The sequence below is a fragment of the Tyto alba genome, unplaced genomic scaffold (assembly GCF_018691265.1).
Source record: "Tyto alba isolate M040663 unplaced genomic scaffold, T.alba_DEE_v4.0 Super-Scaffold_16, whole genome shotgun sequence".
NCBI classification, from domain to species: domain Eukaryota; kingdom Metazoa; phylum Chordata; class Aves; order Strigiformes; family Tytonidae; genus Tyto; species Tyto alba.
Window position 1 is genome coordinate 14681254 of NW_024881278.1, and position 19923 is coordinate 14701176.

General features: G+C 38.4%; 1 protein-coding gene across 1 annotated transcript in view; it reads right to left on the reverse strand.

The window, feature by feature from the left end:
• The window catches only part of DNAH14 (dynein axonemal heavy chain 14), a 48856-nt gene that overhangs the window by 8259 nt on the left and 20674 nt on the right, over window positions 1-19923 (reverse strand). The window lies entirely within an intron of this gene.

A 19923-nucleotide genomic window follows, 5' to 3' on the forward strand; every position in this document is an offset into this window, starting at 1 on the left:
TGCATTTATTTTTTTTTTTCCCATTTGTGGTGCTCTTTGAAAAAAATGACATTGATTTATCTTAGTGAGTAGAGATGCAAGTTTGTTGAAGTTCTTTTTGTATCTGTGGCTGTGGGTTGAGTGTTACAATCTCATGTATGGTGCTTCTCTTAGCCTGTCCAGGAATTTTAAGGAAAGGAAGTCTCTCCGTTTAAAAGAAGATCTCCATTTCTCCCTTTTCTTCTGTTTCTCTTTATGCAAAAGTTTACAGACCCACCATCAGCCCGAGAGCACATTTGTTCCTTGAATCAGCTCTGTCTGTGTCAGCTACTTTGCTCATCTGCCTGGACCCCAGATAATGGAAGTACGGGTGGCATGGCAGCGGGAGGAAGAGCAGGCTCTAAAATGTCAGCGGGTAGTAACTTCAGTTATTACTAAGTTAGGAAAAAGTGATTAATGGAAAAGATGATGGTTTCAGAGAAATGAAATAAGCATCATCAAACGTGTGTGAGAATTGCCAGGCGCAGAGCTGGCACCGCAGGGCGCCCACTTCTGTGCCCGGCTTTGTCGTTGCCCGCAGGGCGGGCTGCCTGCTCTTGGGGGGGATTGCTAAGCCTGGAGACAGCGGTACCCTGGGTCCAGTGAAGTGCGCAAGGTTAACACATCGCTCTTCTGTTCCTTCGTTCTGTTAGTCCAACAATTAGTTTTATTTTAACAGTCAAAAGGCAGAATTAACACTTGTTCAGCCTGTATTGTATTGTATTTTTCCCCACAGCTTCTATTAGAAGTCAAAACTAACAATTGCATGTAACTGTGGGATACAGCCTAAGGGATACTGCACAGGAAATACATTTTGTGCTAATTTGACCTGATGTGAACAAGACTCTAGTAGAGATAAAACACATGACTCAAGAACAGTTACAAAGATTTTGCCCACAGTTATTTACCACAGGTAATAAAAATATTTGCTTAAATAGCATTTACAGTAGCTCATTAAGACCTAATGAGAATCACTGTTCTTACCTCTTGTGGAGTGAAAGTTGTTTCACGGAGTGGGTGTAAAAATTCTCTGGTGTGGTTGGAGAGCATCGTGCACTCTGTATATAACCAGAAACTCCAACGCTTTTTTGGTGAGGAAGCTCACCAAAATTAGAAGAAAATACTTGGAGTGCTTTTACATTTTTAATACTTCAGAAAAGCTAAGCACAGGATTTTTTTTTTTTTTTAGAAGTTTTTTTTGAAAACATCAGTTCTACCATTTTATATATAGGAATGTAAGCAATAACAATGCTAGGGAGTACCATGAGAAAAGCGTTTAATACCCCACTACAGGAGTGAGGAAACCTTTTGAAGGAAAGACTGAAGTTGTGTTACAGAGGTATTACTGAAGAGCCTTCATGCAGGTAATGAACAACCTTTAATTTGTAACTAAATCCTAACAGCTGAAACCAGCAAGACGAGGGGGGGTCACCAAAGCATTTAGCAGAGCAGTGTACCAGTTGGGGAAGTTGTTACTACACGATGACTCCAAAGCCCGTGCACACCTGCCGACTGAAGGGGAAGCCTCTCTCCCAGGCGTCCCCCGAAGCTGCCATCGCTCACCCGGGGCTGAGGGCTGGCCGGGGTGCCCCGCGGGAGCACGCACTCCCCAAGGGGAGGGGAGTTTCCTTGCGGGTATCCCAGTCCCCGGGGGAGGGCTTCCCCTCACCGACCAGCTGCTCCCAGGAGAACTGCTCAAAGGGGGGCTCTGGCAGGGGCCCCGTTTTATGTCCTGGTTGGATCTGAACTGTGGTTATATGTAGAAACTTCTCTGGATTGAGGCCTTTTGTTGGCTGAGGGCCTTGTCTGGTGATTAGGGGTCTCTCCCGCCCTCTCCTGCCGTGGGGTGTGGGGGGGTGCGTGCTGGTCTGCACCCGCCCGGCTGCGTCTGTGACAGCAACCACCGTGTGCTGCCAGAGGCGCGGAAGTAAGGGTGCAGAAAAGCCGGCAGCTGCCGTGTCAAAAGCCCTAGGCCCTGCCGGGGGGTGCTCCTGCTGCATGTTGCCCAGCTGGATTGGTACTCCAGCTTCTGGTTTTTTGCGTGGTTGTCATTGATACCATGTCAACATATCATCCATCTTTCTCCTCAGAAGACTACCCAGTGCCACTGTAGCCAAAAGTTTCAAATAATTTTCCTTTTGTACCTTGAGGTAGTTTGTGTCCCTGCTGTCTGAACAGGGATAGGAAATGACATGATCCGTTTGAGGTCACAGACAGGCAGAGAAGGGCAAAAACCTGTTTAGGTCTTTTACAGTGTTGCATATCAAATTAGATATGCTTGGTGAAGCAAGTTGTTTACTAGTTGCTTGTTACTTCATGGTGTCAGCTCCACATGTTCACGTTAATGAATAGCATGCCTTCCTGTTGGAAGATTGTATTTTTTTAGTGCAACCATTTGCTTCTCTGCTTGCATTCTGCATAAAGGATAGTAAGAGGATAATGGTTCAGCGAGTCCAGATACTCTCCAGTTTCCTCCTTGGCTGTAGAAAGGAAAGCTGAACATGCAGCAGTAACACCTTAAAGAACAGCTATTGGATCATAAGCCCATCCCGGGGACCTGTGTGAAATGTAAATGGAGATGACTTGCAATTGAAAACAGGGAATTCCGAGCCAGTAGTATTTCCCTTGTAAAATACTTCTTGTGGAAGATGCAGATGCCAACAGAATTTCAGTCAGTCCACACAACAGCCATGAGAAATGTCTTTACAGACGTTTGGGAGAAATATTTAACAGAGACCCCAAGGGTGGGAAACACGACTGATGATACATTCAACAGTGGAAACATACTCCAACATTTAAACCGAGATATATATACTCAATGCCTTGTTCACTCTGCACATCCAAATATTCATGTGACCAGCTGGTCTTGAGAGCCCCGAGTCTTGAGCTGTGCACACATGAGCGTGTCCATTCTTCCAGGACAATCTTCCCAAGACTCTTCCTTAGGGTGCTTGCATTGCCCCTGGGAGCCATATATTGCTAGGTTTAGTCAGCCTGACTAAGGACCTTCTTGCTCCTGTATTTCACGCTGCAGAAACTTTTAAATGCTAATCAACTGACCAGAAAGAGAATCTATCTAAAGCTTCAAATCAGGCTAAGTGAATTCCTGTGAAAAGTAATGTAATACCTGGTAGATCCTTAGGAATATAAGTGGAAATTAATGAGTGGAGAAAAAGAAAAAAAAAGGAAAAAAGTTGAACTCAAAGCCACATTAAAATTCAAACCATTTGCTTTTGGCAACACAGATTTTAAAAACCCCATATGGTAACTATTAATAAAAAAGCCTTTCTACAGGTAAGACAAATGGTGCTCATGCAAAGTTGTTCAAATAGACTGATAATTCAAAGAACCAAAGCAGAACTATTTAATTCTCTGTTCTACTTGTGTTTTTATAATCTTGTCAAGAATCCTCTGGAAGCAAACTGATACTGTAGACAAAAGATAGATGTTGGAATTGTATGGCAATTTCTGTATGTGTTTATATCTGCTTATCACAGCCTTCAGGGAATGGAACTTTAGCCAGACTAAAAATTCTCAATTGCTACCAAAATAAAAGGGAGCTGAAAGTCTTAGCAGCTAATAAGACTGCATCTGCAGAAGTGCAAATCTGAAAATGATCACTAGGGACATTGTACCTGAGCATATTCTGCAACAATCCTTGTTCCTACAAGGGTGATTTCATCTTAACAAGTGCTCAAATCTTCTTCACAGCTTGTGACTCTCTCTGCAGCTTCCACAGTGTCTTCTGTTTCCTGCTTCAGGAAAAGAATCTTTTTGGTAGGAAAACACTTTCTTGACAAATTTCAAGAAAATATGATGGTTACAGAGTGACTGACATCTCTGAAATGAGCCAACAAGGAATGTCACTGGGTTGCACTGTGACTGGTCGTCTTGCATGGCACACATACACACACACGTATATATTTGGAGAGAGAGAGTTCTTCTCTTGGATCAAACTGTTATGACTGAAAAAATACAGAGGTTTGTATATGCTCATGGTTCTTTAGCCGTGAAGTGACGGGGGAAAGCAAATTGTTTAAATTTTAAGAGTAAGTCACTGAGTTATGTATAGGAATTAGATTTTGAGGTGAAATAATACAAGATGACAGTAAATATATGGAAAGATACTGATTAAAAGCAACAACAGACTTTGAACTACCATTGATTTTTGTTCTATTTCAAGACCAAGGACAAGTAAGTCATTCTGCATTTCAGCAACCAAAAGCATTGCTTCTGCGTTTGGTTAGACCATTATGAAAACAATCCTTAAAACCAAAATGAATTGCAATGTGCATTTCACAGTTGTATTCTTTTAAGTTTTCTATTAGAAATAATAGCCCAGATTCAGCTTACTGTTTTGACTGGCTTTAAAACTGAGTAACATCAGTTGGCAGGATGGAGGCTGAAATTCTGTGACAGCAGAAAGAAAATTGGCAAAACTTCCACTCGGTCGGCTGCACACATGCAGCACTGCCTGCAGAGGTAACCAACAGTGTTCATCTACTCCTGCAGTAAGCCATAATTATAAATAATTCTGTCTTCCTGCCCTCGTTGAATTATAGGTAGATATAATTTACAATTTACGCAGGCTTATCTATTTCTACTTGACAAATGCACTCAGGCTGTTTCTAGAATCATTTGGTGATAACCCTAAATGCAGAGCTGAAGCAAGTATTAAATAAAAGATGGATTATTGGGTATTTTAGGAAACAAACAGACTTTGATCTTGTCACCATGGAGGTATTTATATTCCACAGTCACCTGCAGTAAACTTTAGACCGCTCCTCCCTGCTACACAATGTTGGTATCCATGTGCAGGCAGGTTTCATGGGCAGGGATTAGGTTTCTCTGCAAAGATGAGGCCTGCCTGCTGCAGTACCATGGGGGCTCCACGCAAAGTGTGTAACAGGTAAATGGTGCTGGAGCCTCTTCCATCCACCTCTTTTCGTATTGATGTGCTTGAATACGCACACCTGCCTTCACAAGTGTGGATGTCTACTTATTTTACTGGATATCCAAGTATTTCCATGCTGTTTCTTTGTGTGTGTGTGTGTGTTTTATGTTTATACATATATACATCCATATATATACACACACACACTCTTTGATTTAGACTCACACTAACTTACTTCATAGTGAATCTTGCATTCTCAAATCTGTAATTAAGCCACTATTTTAATCATAATATATTCTACCAACTTACCTCGTTAATTTTTAAATAGGTCAATCACTAAGTGTTGCTAAAATTCAACCTTTTAATCCACCTCACACCATTAATAAATCTTAAACTTCTGCTAACTTATAACGGTGTGAAATACTTTCATGTGCCACACCAGTGCTATGCAAACTCCCTACACAAATTACAGGAAATTTACAGCTGTGCAGAAATAGAGGTAGATGGCCTAACAATAACACAGTTGGAAAATTTTTAAACAACACTTACAATTTGACTCCCTTTAATAAGCTTCATGATATTAAAGTGGGTTAATTATTATGATTTATGTGTAAAGTGTGTTAATTTTTAATTATCCAGGCTCTGAGAAGTGACAGAGTCAATGCTGGGCTTGACAGGTCTTCTGTGATCACAAGTCTCAGAAGTCCAACCACATATTTTAGAATAGACAATTTGAGCATGAATCATGCAGCAGTCGCATCTGCTTGAGGCAGCTATTGACAGCTAGACTGGCAACATAAGGATTTTAACCGTATTTCTGGCTTCTGGATCTGAGGATCTTGGAGGAGTAGCCTGCAGAGAAATGATGCGAGTCCTCAGTTGGCTTCAGTCAACGATCATCAGCCCAGTTCAAATGCCTTTCGCTAGATCAAGAAGTAACCTGAGCCATAGTTCTGCCTAGTGATGAACCCACAGTCCTCCTCACAGTCCAAACCAATGAACTAACCACAAAAGAGCTTCAGAGGTTCATTGCAATCACCCTGACACTAAGGAAAATGAAGTGAGGTGCCTTCCTCAAGTTCCTAAAGCACAGTCCATGCTGCAGTGCTGGTTGTCACTCCTTTAAGTAAATGGGACACCTAAATTATGAAAATCATGCAATGAACAATTCAATAAAGAAACAGAGCACCAACTAATTTTCATATACTTCATGTTTTTGAACCGTTAGGCTGAACAGATGTTCCTGTTCCATAGATCTGAAAGTGCTAGTCTAGCGATCAAAAGTGCCAAAGCTGCAACTTCTTTCCATTCCTTTCAATCATGCAGTGAAGAAACAAAAAGTCTTCAGCAGGGCCAGAAAGGGTAAGGTTCTGTACAAACATCATTATTACTGATTATTTCTAATAGATTATGATCACTATTTGTTATTAAGCACAAAATTATTATTAAACCTGTAATCAAAACTGCTTATATTTTAATTTTTTTAGGTTTGTTTGTCTTGATCTCCATTCAAAAGAAGACCACCACCACAGATTAATTTAACCCAATAAGCAGAGAGGGAGACCAGATGTTACAGCTGCAGTGGTATGTTCCCAGGGGTATTTTCTTGTCTCCAAAAATTCATGGCTCTAAGGCTTCTGAAATGAAAGGCATTGTCTTTGTATTTAATAGCACTCAGTAAATTTTTCTTTTATGAGTTTTCCTAATCACTCTTTAAATCCATATAAACTCCCAACCATTGTACATTAGTGAAGTTTGAAGACACACTGGAGAGAGAGCAATCCAAGAGAGAACAACGCTCTTGAAGTGAGCATCAGGCCAAGACTTCTAAATCATAAAACATAAGATATTATCCTGTTAAAGGATTGAAAAAATTCATACAGTGTCCATATTTTATGTAGTGAGAACTGCTGCCCTCCCTTGTTTGAACAACAGTGTGTAGGAAGCGTTGCCCATTTGTGGCGCATCCCTGGCAGAGGGCTCTGAGATACCAAGTGTTATTCAGAGGCAGCTCTGAGCAGATCTAGGATTCGCAGCCAGAGCAGTGCACCCCTGCAGCCCACTGTCCCTGCCCTCACTGCGTGGCCAGGGACGTGCCACCAACCCGGAGATGTGCTCCTCAACCTTCTGCCACAAGGGTCGGGCTCACACAGGGATGGAGATTTCATTCTGAGAAGCTTTTGCTTGAGTCTTTTTTGGCTGCCGCCTTCAGCCGGTGCTTTCTTGTGTAATGTGACAAGTGACACCAGCCTGTGGCTTTTTAAAATCCAGGGAGTGTCCATGGAGACCTGGGGCCCATACCTGGGTTCAGCTCCACATACTTACTTTGGAACCAAGCAGCGCTCCTGCCTGTGGGTTCAAAAGCGTGGGAGTGGGGGGACACTTTTCTTAAGCACAGGATTTGCTCAAGCAGTATCCGGTATCTGTGGTCCCAGTTCCACAAGGCTTCCTTGAGGACATTCCTGAAACCTGCAAGATTTCTGTGGTCGTTTTGCTTGCTTTAACTTAGGGAGGTAGAAAGAACAACTTGAACTTCTCCTCAGATTTAACTCTTGGTACCTAAGAGCAAACTGTAATCCTCTCTGTGTGATATATAATTATTAATATTTTCTAAATAAATATTTTACAATCTTAAAATCTTTTTAAAAACTTAAAATCAATTTCACAGGTGATTATTTTTGATTAAAAAGCCTGGAAAAATTACCTTTACATAATTATAATAGCTCTTTTGACAGAAGTATAAGCTGATGTCTTTTTGTTCTTGCATAGGAAGAAAATGTGAATTATATTCCTCCTTTATAATTACCAGTTATTAGTGATGTTATAATTCCACTATATTCCGCTTTCACCAGTATAGCCCTTAACTCCATGAAAACAAAGGTTAGATATACCTGACCCTACTAATATACATCATGTAAAACGCCTGGTGCTATAAGGCTTGTACATTATCCCCATCTTATGAGAACTGGTATGTTAAATGTTTACAATCACTTATGCACAGGCTGGACTGGAGTAGGGAGCAAAGTCCCCAGCTACGGCACCTTCTGGTCAAGGCTGAAGCTGGCCCAGGTCCTTTCAAGCTTTCCTACGGATGGGACAGCAGGAGCATTTCTTTCCGAGGACTCCGAACCAGAATGCTTATGGCAATAGGAAAGGTTATTCTCACTCACCTCACGTGCTCACTGCACTGTCCATGGAGCAGGATTTTTTTTTCTGAAGCCTTCCTTTTTCCTTTTTTTCCCTCTATTTTCCTTTTGCACTTACACGCACATTTTGAACAGCCTTGACAACTGGGAAAGTAAAATTACCGACTTCTGTTTTTTCCTGTTTAGTCTGCACAGAATCCAAAATATTCTCATGTTGTTCTTGAGTGTGTAGAGTGATATAGCATATCTCGAAGAGATCTTATACATTAAACATGTAATAGCACTTAGCTGATGTTGGGAGCATGTGATGACACATACTGCTGAATATAGCTATGGTCGAAGATGCTGCTATATCCTCACATCTCTGAACCTCAGGTAAAAATCTATTGTTATAAAGGTATGTTCCCAGATTTATCTAAAGCAATGTAAATACGTTTCTTAAATATCTTTATTAAAACAAAACAAAATTGTAATTTTTACTGTTATTTTAATAGCAAGCCCACAAATTTCCAATCTCACTCTTTACCTGCTTTCTTAACTTCGTCTTTCTGTGTGCTCAGTTCCTTTAATACAGTTGATATTTTATAGGGTACTAGCAAACAAAAGAAATTGCTTAATGTCCTTATATTTTTTGTCAGCAGTCTAAACTGTAGTTTACTACAAACCTCATTAACTTTTGAAGTAAGGGCTTGATTACATCATTTGAGACACATTATCTGTACATTATGAAGTCCTACGCTTTTTGGCTGCAGTGCTCCCCCAGTTGATATTTCATGGTCTACACAATTTACAGCAACTTTTACCTATAATGAGCCATTATCTGAGCTGTAAAAAGCATGCTAAATAAACATACTCTGTCTGAAACTGCTAGCTAAATACAACTGTAATGCAAAGACTCCCCATTTATCTACCTTAGTTCAGTAGCTTATATATATGTAAAATACATGCTCTAGTTACATTCATTAATATTTCTGATAACATATGTCTGTATTCAGGGTTGTAATTAAAAAAAAGAAAAGTAATATAAAAATGCAATCTATTCCATTATAATAATTGTCTTATTAAGTGTACCTGGTATTATGTTATGCCATTTAGAAAATGGAACTAAATGAAACAAAAATAAGTATTTCTTCATGACATTATGAGAACTCATCATTAACACTGAAATGGTGATAGCACTATAGATAATATCTCTTACTGAATTACAGTAGTGTAACATTTTCAATACTATGTTTTAAACTGCGTTGAGTCTCTCCATTATATATTTATATTTTGAGAAGTTACAGAAGATTAGATTAGGGATACATAAGCTCCTCCGTAAATATGTTTGCCTAAAACTTCTTCCATCAAATTAGGCATGTGTTATGCCTGTGTATGCTATTACAGAAAGACATAATTTTCACAGCTTCTTCTAAGTTAAATGTTAAGTGAGGAAATAAGAAAATACGACAAAAAAAATCCCATCAACAAAACCAGTTTTTAAGTAGTAATGGATTAAAATAGCAACTGGCAGAGAACATGTGAAATAGATGCTGAAATATTATATCTGTTTGATTTTTCCAATCTGCCTCTCCTCATAACTGTCTTTGTGCTCCACACCTAATTTGTTCAACTGGCTTATTCTCAGCTGCTCTGCGAGGGAGTGTCCTGCAAGCTTCCTCCCACTGCGGGCAAGCATCATCACGGGTCAGGAATATGATTTATGTTCATGAAAAATACATTGAAGTTGATCTCTCTTCAGTCTGGCCAGATACATATTTATCACTGGGCTTGCAGTACTGTAATAGTTAAGGGTCTCATCAGGATGGGAGAACGTACATCTAATAAAGCTATCAAAGTCTACAAGATTTCATAATATAAAATAAACAACGGATGACAAAATTTTTCATCTGTTTTTACAGAAAATGAACGTAAAGACTAGAACAATTGCTGTCAGTACCTGGATGCCCATGAAGATGTGTTTTTCATATAGAAGTGTACATCCAAGTATCTCTTTTGTGTAAACAACACAGCAAGGAGTCCTGTTGAAAGCTTTTTTACATCATAAACAGAATGATTGGGCATGTACGGCATTGAGGAAATTAAATTATGCTGGAACTGTCATGGTATAAAACCCAGGAAAGACCACCAGCAAATTAATTCCTGACTAAGGTAAAATTCAGAGACCACTGTAGGGAGAAACTGAGGATGCATTCTGGGAATAACCTTACCCCAGTAGAGCAGATCAGCAACAGTAACTTCAATTTTTTCTTACAGTTTTGGAAGAGGCAGCATCAAGAAAGGACACTAATGAATGAAGTAAGAATGAAGGGCTTCCCCACGCTGTCTAAAAGAAGTGAATTTAAATTTCCTGAGAACAGATCCTTAACGAGTCTGTATTGGTTGAGCAGTGAGATTCCCCAAGGAATCTCACTGTGACATTTTTCGTCTTCAGGCAGGTGATGAGCAGCCATGGCTGTGAAATGTACCTTAGTACAACCAATGAAGAGCCACCCCAATTTTGAGTTGCTACAGTTGCTGGAAGAGGGCCCAAGAAGTGACAGAGCCTTCCTGAGCATCCCACAAAAACTCTGCATGGCCATTTTATATTTCTGGGATTTTTTCCTAGTGTTATATATAATTTTAAATCACGAAAGAGGGATGGAGTGGTTTAACACCAAGAATAAGCCAACCTCCAGAGAGGCACCAAAGCAATGGGTAAAACTGTAGTCCTGATTTCTGTGAGTTCAAGTTTGACTTGTTAAAGCTCAGTGGGAGCATATTGCAAATTAAGAATTAAGTGGAGTTTCAAATGGCTGCTTTGCAGTTTCCATCTGCAGGCATACTCTATGAAATAGTAAAAAAAAAAATCCCATTTTTGCCTGAGCTCTTAGTGTATGAGCCCTGACTGGTGCAGAGGATTCCCTTTTAATGATCTGGTAACATGTTTGCACAAGTCAGTTATGCCAGGGAGAAATTCTCTTTAATGAAGTACATAAATCTTAGGACTTCTCAGCATCTGACACTAAAAGATAAGGAATGCCTTTAAAGGATTTTGTTGTGTTGGTATAAAAACATAAAGAACAACTAATACTCAGTATATGACAGTAAGCTCCTACAGTGGATTCACACAGGTTTGGAAGAAATCACAGGCAAATTAATTTTGTGACTTGAAATACAGACACATGCAAGATGCCTGGAAGTGTCCTGAGGGTTACTTCATCCTCAAAAAAAGAAAATCAGCTATCAGAGGTTTGATTTTTTCCTTCTCTAGCAAATATAATTGCTATCATAAAGACTAATGAAGATAGGAAAATTTTGCCAGGAGTATAAAGGACTTTCCTATTAAGAAATAAACAGGATTGCCCATAAGATTGAAGTCCCATTGGTGGACTGGATTAGAAAAAAACTCTAATGAAACTCCTCAGAAAAGTACCATGAGAAAAACAGAAGAGTCTTCAATCTACTCATAGAATCACAGAAAGGTTTGGGTTGGAAGGGACATTGAGAGAGCACCTAGTCCCAAGCCCAGACCCTAAATGTGGAGATACAGGGCTGAAAAGGCTGCAGTTTAATGGAGACATGATATTTTCAGGTCTAGGAGATATTTTCAGTTCTAAGAGAGCTCAGAGTGGAAGCCATGAATGGTAACACAAAGGAATGTGATCTGGTTGTAAACCCTGACATCAAACAGCCAATATGACCAAAAAAAAGGGGGTGTATCAACCATTTCCCAATAACACTAGCATGTTACTAACAGAATTATGCCTGCTCTGTAGTAAACCCTGGTGCTGTTCAGCACCCAGGCCAGAAGGAGGAGAAAACAGTCTAATGTTTAAGTCAATCTAAATGTACAGAGGAAGATCTGGCAAAATGTCTCTGGGGTGCCTGAACTCACCAACCTGGGGTCCTGGAACAAAACCAACCTGGGCCAGGCTGTGACCAGCAGGATTAGTAGTTTGATTAGTTTTTCTTTTTTCTCCTGGTGGAAAGCAGAGGAATTTGAATAAACTTTCCTGCAATGGAATCAGGAACAGATCTAGAGAAGGGAGTGACTCTGGAAAATAGTTTTGTGTGTCTCCTATTGAGCTGTGAAGAAAAAAGCTTCATCCTGGAAGACCTTTAGTCCTAAAAAAATTGTTGTTGAATGGTCATTGCAAATTTCCATTCACAACATGGCAAATAGTTGTCCAAAAGTTTTGGGCCTCTATGATATTGATTGAATTAAAATGATATTATTCTTTTAACTTCCTAATAATTTGTGAATGTTGGGTAACTAAAAGCTAGTCATTAAGATATGCTTGGCTAAAGTGACTGGAGTTTAATGCAATTAAATGCCACCCAAGATTTCACCAGGTTTCTTCACACTTTTAATCCATGTCTCTGTTCTTTCAGTTGAGTTTCTCACGCACAAAGAATGACTTTTGTGTTGAATAGGTACAAGCTACGGAGGGGCTCTGTAATATTTATGCATGGTTGCAGTGGGGTGTTTTATTAACAGCAGGACACAAATATAATATAGCATAAAAAATTAATCCATGTAAATTCCTTCTAGGAGACAGTCCAAATTGTGTAGTGCCTTTGACTTTGTAACTCACAGTGATTGAAGGCATTTCAGCTTGAGAGGGGATACAGTTTATCAGAAATATCAGGAACTCAGTGAAATGTATGCGACCAAGCATAGCTGTGACAACCAAATAGCACTCAGCATATGCTATTTCAACCTTTTCCATCAACATTTTGGCTTAAGGAACTACAAGTTCAGAAATACAAATAAAACCAATCTGTTTTCAGAATAGATCCTCAAACTTTAGACAACTTTTCAGTTTTACTCAAATAAAAATGAAACAACTTATAGCTTTTCTAACTGGTTATTTTCAGACTTTAAAATCTTTCTCATTGCTGAGGGGCAATTTGATAACTGTCTTGTATCAGAAAATTTTCTCACAACTGAGAAATCTCAATCTGGTTTGGGGAGATAATTGAACATCTTCCTGCATTTTATCCTCCAAAGTTGATTTCTTAATATCTAAAAGCCTGCCCTCTATACTGTACAAAGAGTACGTACAACTTCAGAGAGCAATACAAAAAATAAAAAAACTGTTGGGCAAAATGAGAGTATTCATTCTTTTTTAAGTATCTGATGTGCTGATTCCTCCAAAATATCTGACTTATTTCCAGAAAAACAGGTTACAAGGACAGTAAAGAAGGTGGAGGGAGAACTAATGTGCAAAAATATGAGAGAAAATGGTAATGGATCTTATTTATTCCATTGCTTGCAGATGCACAGGCTGCACCCAAAGAAACATCCTAGGTCTTCTATGGATAAAGAAACAAGAAGAAAAGAGACACTTAAACAACTGAGCTAACATTTAAAAATAAAATCAAATTTTAGAAAACAAAATGCAATTACAGCTACTACTTTCCTACTTTTAAATCTTCTTGCTCCATCTGGATTAAGTGGAAGTTTTTTTGTGAGAGAAGATTAGACAACGGTTTTAAAATATCTCTGAAAAATACGTAAACTTTAGATCAAATTGGGGAAAGAAAGAAAAGTGCTTGGACATATAATAAAACTGTTGAGTAATAACTAAATCTCACTTGAAACTATTTTTCAGAATAATTAAATACTTCTAACCTAATTCTGAATGCAGAAACCTATTAATACAAATATTTATGTTTTGCTTAAAAGCTAGTATAAAATAAGGATTTATGAGGGTCAATTATAAAAAAGTCAACTAATGATGCTATGCACCTAAGTTCACTTGTCACAATGTCTGTTTAGCCAGATTCAAGCTGACCTCTGTGCTGCACGCAAAGTTAAAAGTTAAAATTGAGCTGACAAATCATCAATCCTACATTTTTCATTATTTTATTGCATCCTGAGGATTTCACTGCCACTATTTTCCTAAACGGTAAAAAAATCTGAAAGTCAAAGTTTGTTTTATTAACTCTGTTATGACTCCTGTATATGGTTTCCCAGACAACCAGCAGATAGAGATTTTACCACTGCTTTTAACAGTAAACATTTTCATGCAATCTTTACCAAAATTACAGAGAAATAGGAAAAGTCAGGTTTTAAATAATCACTTGCAGTACCATTTGCATTGTCACCTACATTAACTTATCTTAAAGGACTGTAAACAATATTTCTCAAGATTTCCAGTTGATATATTATTCTGTGATAAAAAAGATACTGTAAAATCAACTGGCTGCCAGAAGGAGAGAAATTATAGCGATTCCAACCTTCACTATAAACAACAATTGTGTTTTTCGGTATACAGATAAGAATTACTTCATGTCAATTTTTCATCTACATTTCTCATATTTATTTAATATGTGCCCAAAAAAATATAGATCTAGAATTCATAAAAACCAAAAAGTAATTGTTTCAGCTGATATTTTCCTTCTAGTGTTAGACAAAAGCAGAAGATCAGAGAGAGTCTTTCAATGGCCTTTAGTATTTTCAGTCATAACACTTTATTCCATTTGTCTGTGTTTTATAGTTAGGTCAAAGAAATAGCCTTCATGCTTTTCTTCTCTTTCAGTTCTCAGAGATACACAGGAGAAGGGCATGAGTTAACCTGCCAGTTAAGCCTGGATTTCTCTAACACACAGGTGTGTAGGATGGTGTTCTCAAATGCCTGCTGGTAAGTGTTCATCTGTATAAATACAAAAAAAAAATACTTACAATGAGGAATAAGCGGAATACAGATGATATGTGCTTTATATTGTAAAATAACTTTGATCACAGTGCCATTGTGGTAACTATTTGGCAGGCTTGCCTGGTCTATAATTAAATTTTGAAGATGCTTAGCTGAGTGCCACAAAGCCACTTCATACTAAACCTCTACAGAAGCTATTTGGTCTTCTTAAGCCCATACAGTTACAGATTCTGGCTACATCATTGTGGAGAGAGGAGGAAAAGGGGCAGAAATGAACTAAAGTCAAGTCAATTTATTTCATCAAATGATTGATATTTTGTTCATAATTACATATGAGCAGTTACAGTGACCATAAGCAGGCTTTGTTACTTGCTTGCTTCTTGCAGTCACAACAGCATCAGCCTGACCTAGGCTGTCCATCTAGAGTAAATGGCAGTAGTCAGTGGTGAAGCATTATGACAGAGGTTAGAAATTAAACATTCAGGCAAGGTATAAAATATAGGATATTTAATACAGAAAAGCTGTTTTTATCAATACCCTGAATTTACCATACATAGTCTTTATAGGTGCTCTAATTTTGGAGACTGGTGGAACACAGGCTTTGGAGTCCAAAAGCCTTTTTGTCCTGGCATTAACATAAGGGCATGTCCAAGCCCTTTCCCCTGCTTTGACATGTTTGGATGCAGGTTGGAGCCCACTTCTAGATACTAAGTCTCTCTGAGCATGGAATGTAAGAGAAACAGTGACCTGCAAAAGAGAAGGGAAGGAAGGATGTAGTGTAAGGCTATGTATCTTGAATAACTCCAGCTATTGGTAGTAACTGTCTCTACTCTGAGTAACAGTCTACATACAATTATTTATTATATTGCACATATATTAATTATATATTTAGGTGATACCATATGCCATAAAAGCACAATAAATTAGAGAAAGATCTTGGAACTTATCACACAAACAGAAACCTTGAACACCCTTTTGCTCAATAGAGCATTGACCCTGGATGACATACTGATCACCTGAGGAGAGCAGAAATTCAGATGGCTTAATATAAATAGGAAGGAACAATTCTTGGGCAAGAATAGTAACACAGCTTTAGCTCTGCAGGGTGATTATTTGGAAATAGATCATGACATAAGTGGTAAGAAATAATACAGACTTTTGTCCAGATTAACAGCTCCTTTACAAACATAGCTTGGATTTTTATCAATTAAGTTAAAAGATTTGGGGCAGCATCGAAAAGATTTGACCTTGTACGTAAAATGCTAAACTCCTCTTTATGTTTACAGTTTGCAATTTCTCCACCTTGAAATGGTGAAGTCTGGAGGAAGAGGAAAAAAAAAAAAGCTGCAATAATTATAACACCACTAGCCGAAATTAAAAAAGGACATAAAGAACTACTCAGCAATAAGATATTGGGTGAAAGGAAACATCCTCACAAGTCCTAATGTAATTGAAGAAAACCAGAATGGAGAAGGAAGGAGGATTTCAGAATCTCACTAGAGTGCTAGTGAGCAGAGGTTTATGCTAACTAAATGCAGTCCAAGTTCATAGACATTCTAAATTCTTCCAGGCCAAGCAGTGAGTCTAACATGAGAGGAATCAAGATCTAAAGCATGGGCTTAGATTTGGTAGAATAATATCAAAAGAATTTATTTCACTATTGCGAGCTCATCATAGCTAGTGAATCACTTTCTACTGTCAGTATTTCTATTTATGTGTGAGACTTGTTAGGATCCAAGTTTATTAGTCATAACATTATAGACATAAATTATGTAAGTTATAGCACTGAGTCTTCCTCTCTATGTTAACATATCTCATGGAAGGAGCCGTCCCTGAAAATACACTTGTTTTTTAAAAATCTCCTAAGAAACATCGTCTCTTATTTTCTGTTAATGATCTGAAATGAGCTCAGGCTGTTTGTCAACATGCTTCATGCTGCTGGTGAAGCAGACTGTTGAGAGCCTAAACCTGAGACGTCACCCAACAAACCAACAGCTTTTCAGGAGAGAGCAAAGGATCTTTTCCCCACTCTGCTTCTCCATTTAAGGTATCAAAGTATGACTCATCTGTTGACTTCTCAATGTTCTGAGCTCTGGATGAGATATTAACAATATTAAGGATATCTGGATATTAAGGCTCCTCTCCTTTATTTCCTGCATGTCCTAGATTCTCAAGCTGCCTGTGTGGTACCTAATTCAAAGACCAAGGGATCAATCATCAGTGACCTGGATCAGTGAGAAAGGGCTGGGAGGACATCACAATGCATAAATTGAGACAGTCTCTTCAGTACTGTAGAGTGACAAGGTCTCTTGAAGAAACCACATCATCTATCAGGGTCAGAAGATAATGGCAGTAATCATACCTTGAGGTAGGGAAAAAGAAAGATGGGATTAACTGAAGCAGAAGAAGCCAGAACAGCCTGGCAGGGGCTTTGATTTTGCTTTCTCCTTGAAGTTTCTGATGGTGAGAGGGCTGTGATGGCAGAGATGCCAGAATGAAAAGGTATTGCAGACATCTGAGTGTGAGGACTCAAATAGCAGGAAATAGTTCAGGGTAAGATGCCTGCAATTACTTATACAAACAGGACAATTTGATTTGAATTGTCACTGAAAAAACTCAGTTCCTCTGAAGGGACAAGAACTGTCTGCAATTTTTCAAGAATCCTATGACAGAGCGCTAGACTTGCCAGGTATACAGTTGTTACCTCCAACACACAAGAGACTGTAATCAGTGTCTATCACAGCCTGAAAGGGAGGTGGAAGAGAAAGCTAGGAGAGCTGTCTCTGGAGCTCAGTGATATAGCCTTAAAATGTCATGACATTAAATTCAGATCTGACAAAAAGCTTTTGATAACTTGCGAGTCTGAACTTAAGAAACAAAAAGAATAAATCCAGTGTATTTGGTTGCCTGAGTCACTCTCAGGTGACTCTGACCCTTCCGCTGCTGCAGTTACTAACCAAAGTGAGGGGGAAGCACAGGAAAGGGAAATCAGTAATTTTCACATAGATCCAGTATCTGCCATCCAGTCTTCTGGCACAGATCTACAGTAGGTAGCCTGTCAAATTTGGTGCACAGTTTACAGGACAGTCATATTTATGGTTCTAAAAAGTTCTCAAATCATCTTCTTCCAGATAAAGGATACTGTTTCAAAGCCAGAACATATCAGTGGACAACCTCCTGCTTAATGGTTGTGAGCACAAAAGGAATGACCAATGCATGGATGGCTTGGGACCAAGAGCTCTCATCCACTTCACTGCTGGGTAGTCCAAGCTTGGACTAAGCCTTCTCTCCAGAATATTCTCAGGTACTGACCCAGCTGCCAGAGCTCACCAGCTATTTACTGCAGAGACTTGAGAAAACTCCCTTTTCTCAAACAGTACAAAGGAACCTGCAGTTTGAGTAGACACGTACTCTATGACTTGAAGACAGAAAGGTTACGCTCTGTCCCAGTTAACCATGTTTCTATTAAGCACCCTGTGCACAATTCAGAATATGCAAATATTATTTAGAAGGATAGGCTGCAGAGTCAAACTTTTCTGAATGTCTTATTTTAGCATTTTTGCCAGAAGTATTTTCCCTCACCTTGTGAGCTACAGCTGTCAAATGGCAAAGAAAAATAACTATTGGAGATGGAAAAGGTTATATAGCATGACTAGGATTGCTAATTTTGGCCTGCAAATAGAATATATCTTTTAATAGAAAAAAAAAATAATAAAAAACATAACGATGCAAACTCTATTAGTCTTTGCAATTGAATTGTTAATTTTGGTTAGATAATGCTTTCTCTTTCCATACAGCTCGAGTAAGCTCTAGCATATTTATATCCAGTCACCATACAGGCACAACTGCGTGGTCAAGGAAACATTTTGCAAATGAGCAAGATGCAAATAAAGGTTTCATTGCATTCTTTAATAGTACTGTGATTATTAATTTTGGTTTTTATTGAGACACAGATAAAAGCACTATTTTTTTCTCCCTATGCATAAATTTAACAATTTGATTTTCAAAAATATCTATCACACCCTAGAAACAACCAGCACAAGAACTGGTAATTGTAAACCACAACTCTAATGTCCATGTTTAAGATCCCACTACTAACATCACAAGAAAGTTCATCATCAGGAAAAGTTATAGCAGATGTATGTATTTCTCATTGTCAGACATTTTGAAATTTTCTTTCTACTGCATAAGCTATTAGATCAGAAATTTGCACCCTTTCTAGAGATTTCCTTGAAGACTGGAAACCTGGAAATTATTGCCTATTGCTGAAGTTTCCAAATGATTATACAAGAGAAGTTTCTTATTCTCATTACAGTTATTTATACCAAACGAGACGGTTGTGGCAAGCAAAGGATTTAAGTTCCTAACCTCAACTGAGGGTGGGAAATTCCCCTGTGATAGAAATAATACAGTCAGAAACCTTTCTGAAGTTCTTTTTTTTTAACAAATTTTGGCAAAGGTAATCTGCTGGACCAGAACAGGATTATCTGGAGCATGTCTACAGATTCTGGAATTTTAGGGTTGCAAAAAGCACAGCAGACTTTGGGGAGGCTGATAATTAAATTACTAGGTGCCATAATTAAAACAAGCTCTCAAGTCTGACCCAGCAACACTGAGATTCAGAAAGAAAACAAAATGAACCCTTACAGTCAATCTTAGCACTCCTCCTCAGAAAGCAGAAACATTTCTACATCTGTTTTGTGTAAGAAGGAAGCTGTTCAGATATCTAGATAACTGCAACCTCTGCATCCAAGCCTAGAAATGCACAATGCAACACGCAACAGGTATCTGCAGCTTTCTGAAGATGAAATATTGATTCCGTTCTAATAAATAATAAAAGTGCAATAGATATTAGGTGACACAATAGGTTAATTTATAAGATTATTTTTTTATTTGGAAGAGCAACTTCCAAAATTGTTTCATATGATAGCTGAAAATAGATTTAAATTGATCAAGCTTGCAAAATTTCTATAGCTAATCCAGTTAACAAGTCAACATTAAGTTATGCAGGACTCAAAAATAATTCTTACAAAAATAGCAGCTGATTTCTGCTATCTGTTCTGTTTTATCTTAACTTTCACATCTTGTTCAAAATCATCCACAAATGTAGCAGAAATACCTTCTAGGACTGAAATAGCTCTTTCTTAAGGTTAAAGTGTGTTGACAAGAAGAACAATTTTGATGCCACAGCTGAGTCTTACCAAGTGCACTGATATGCCAA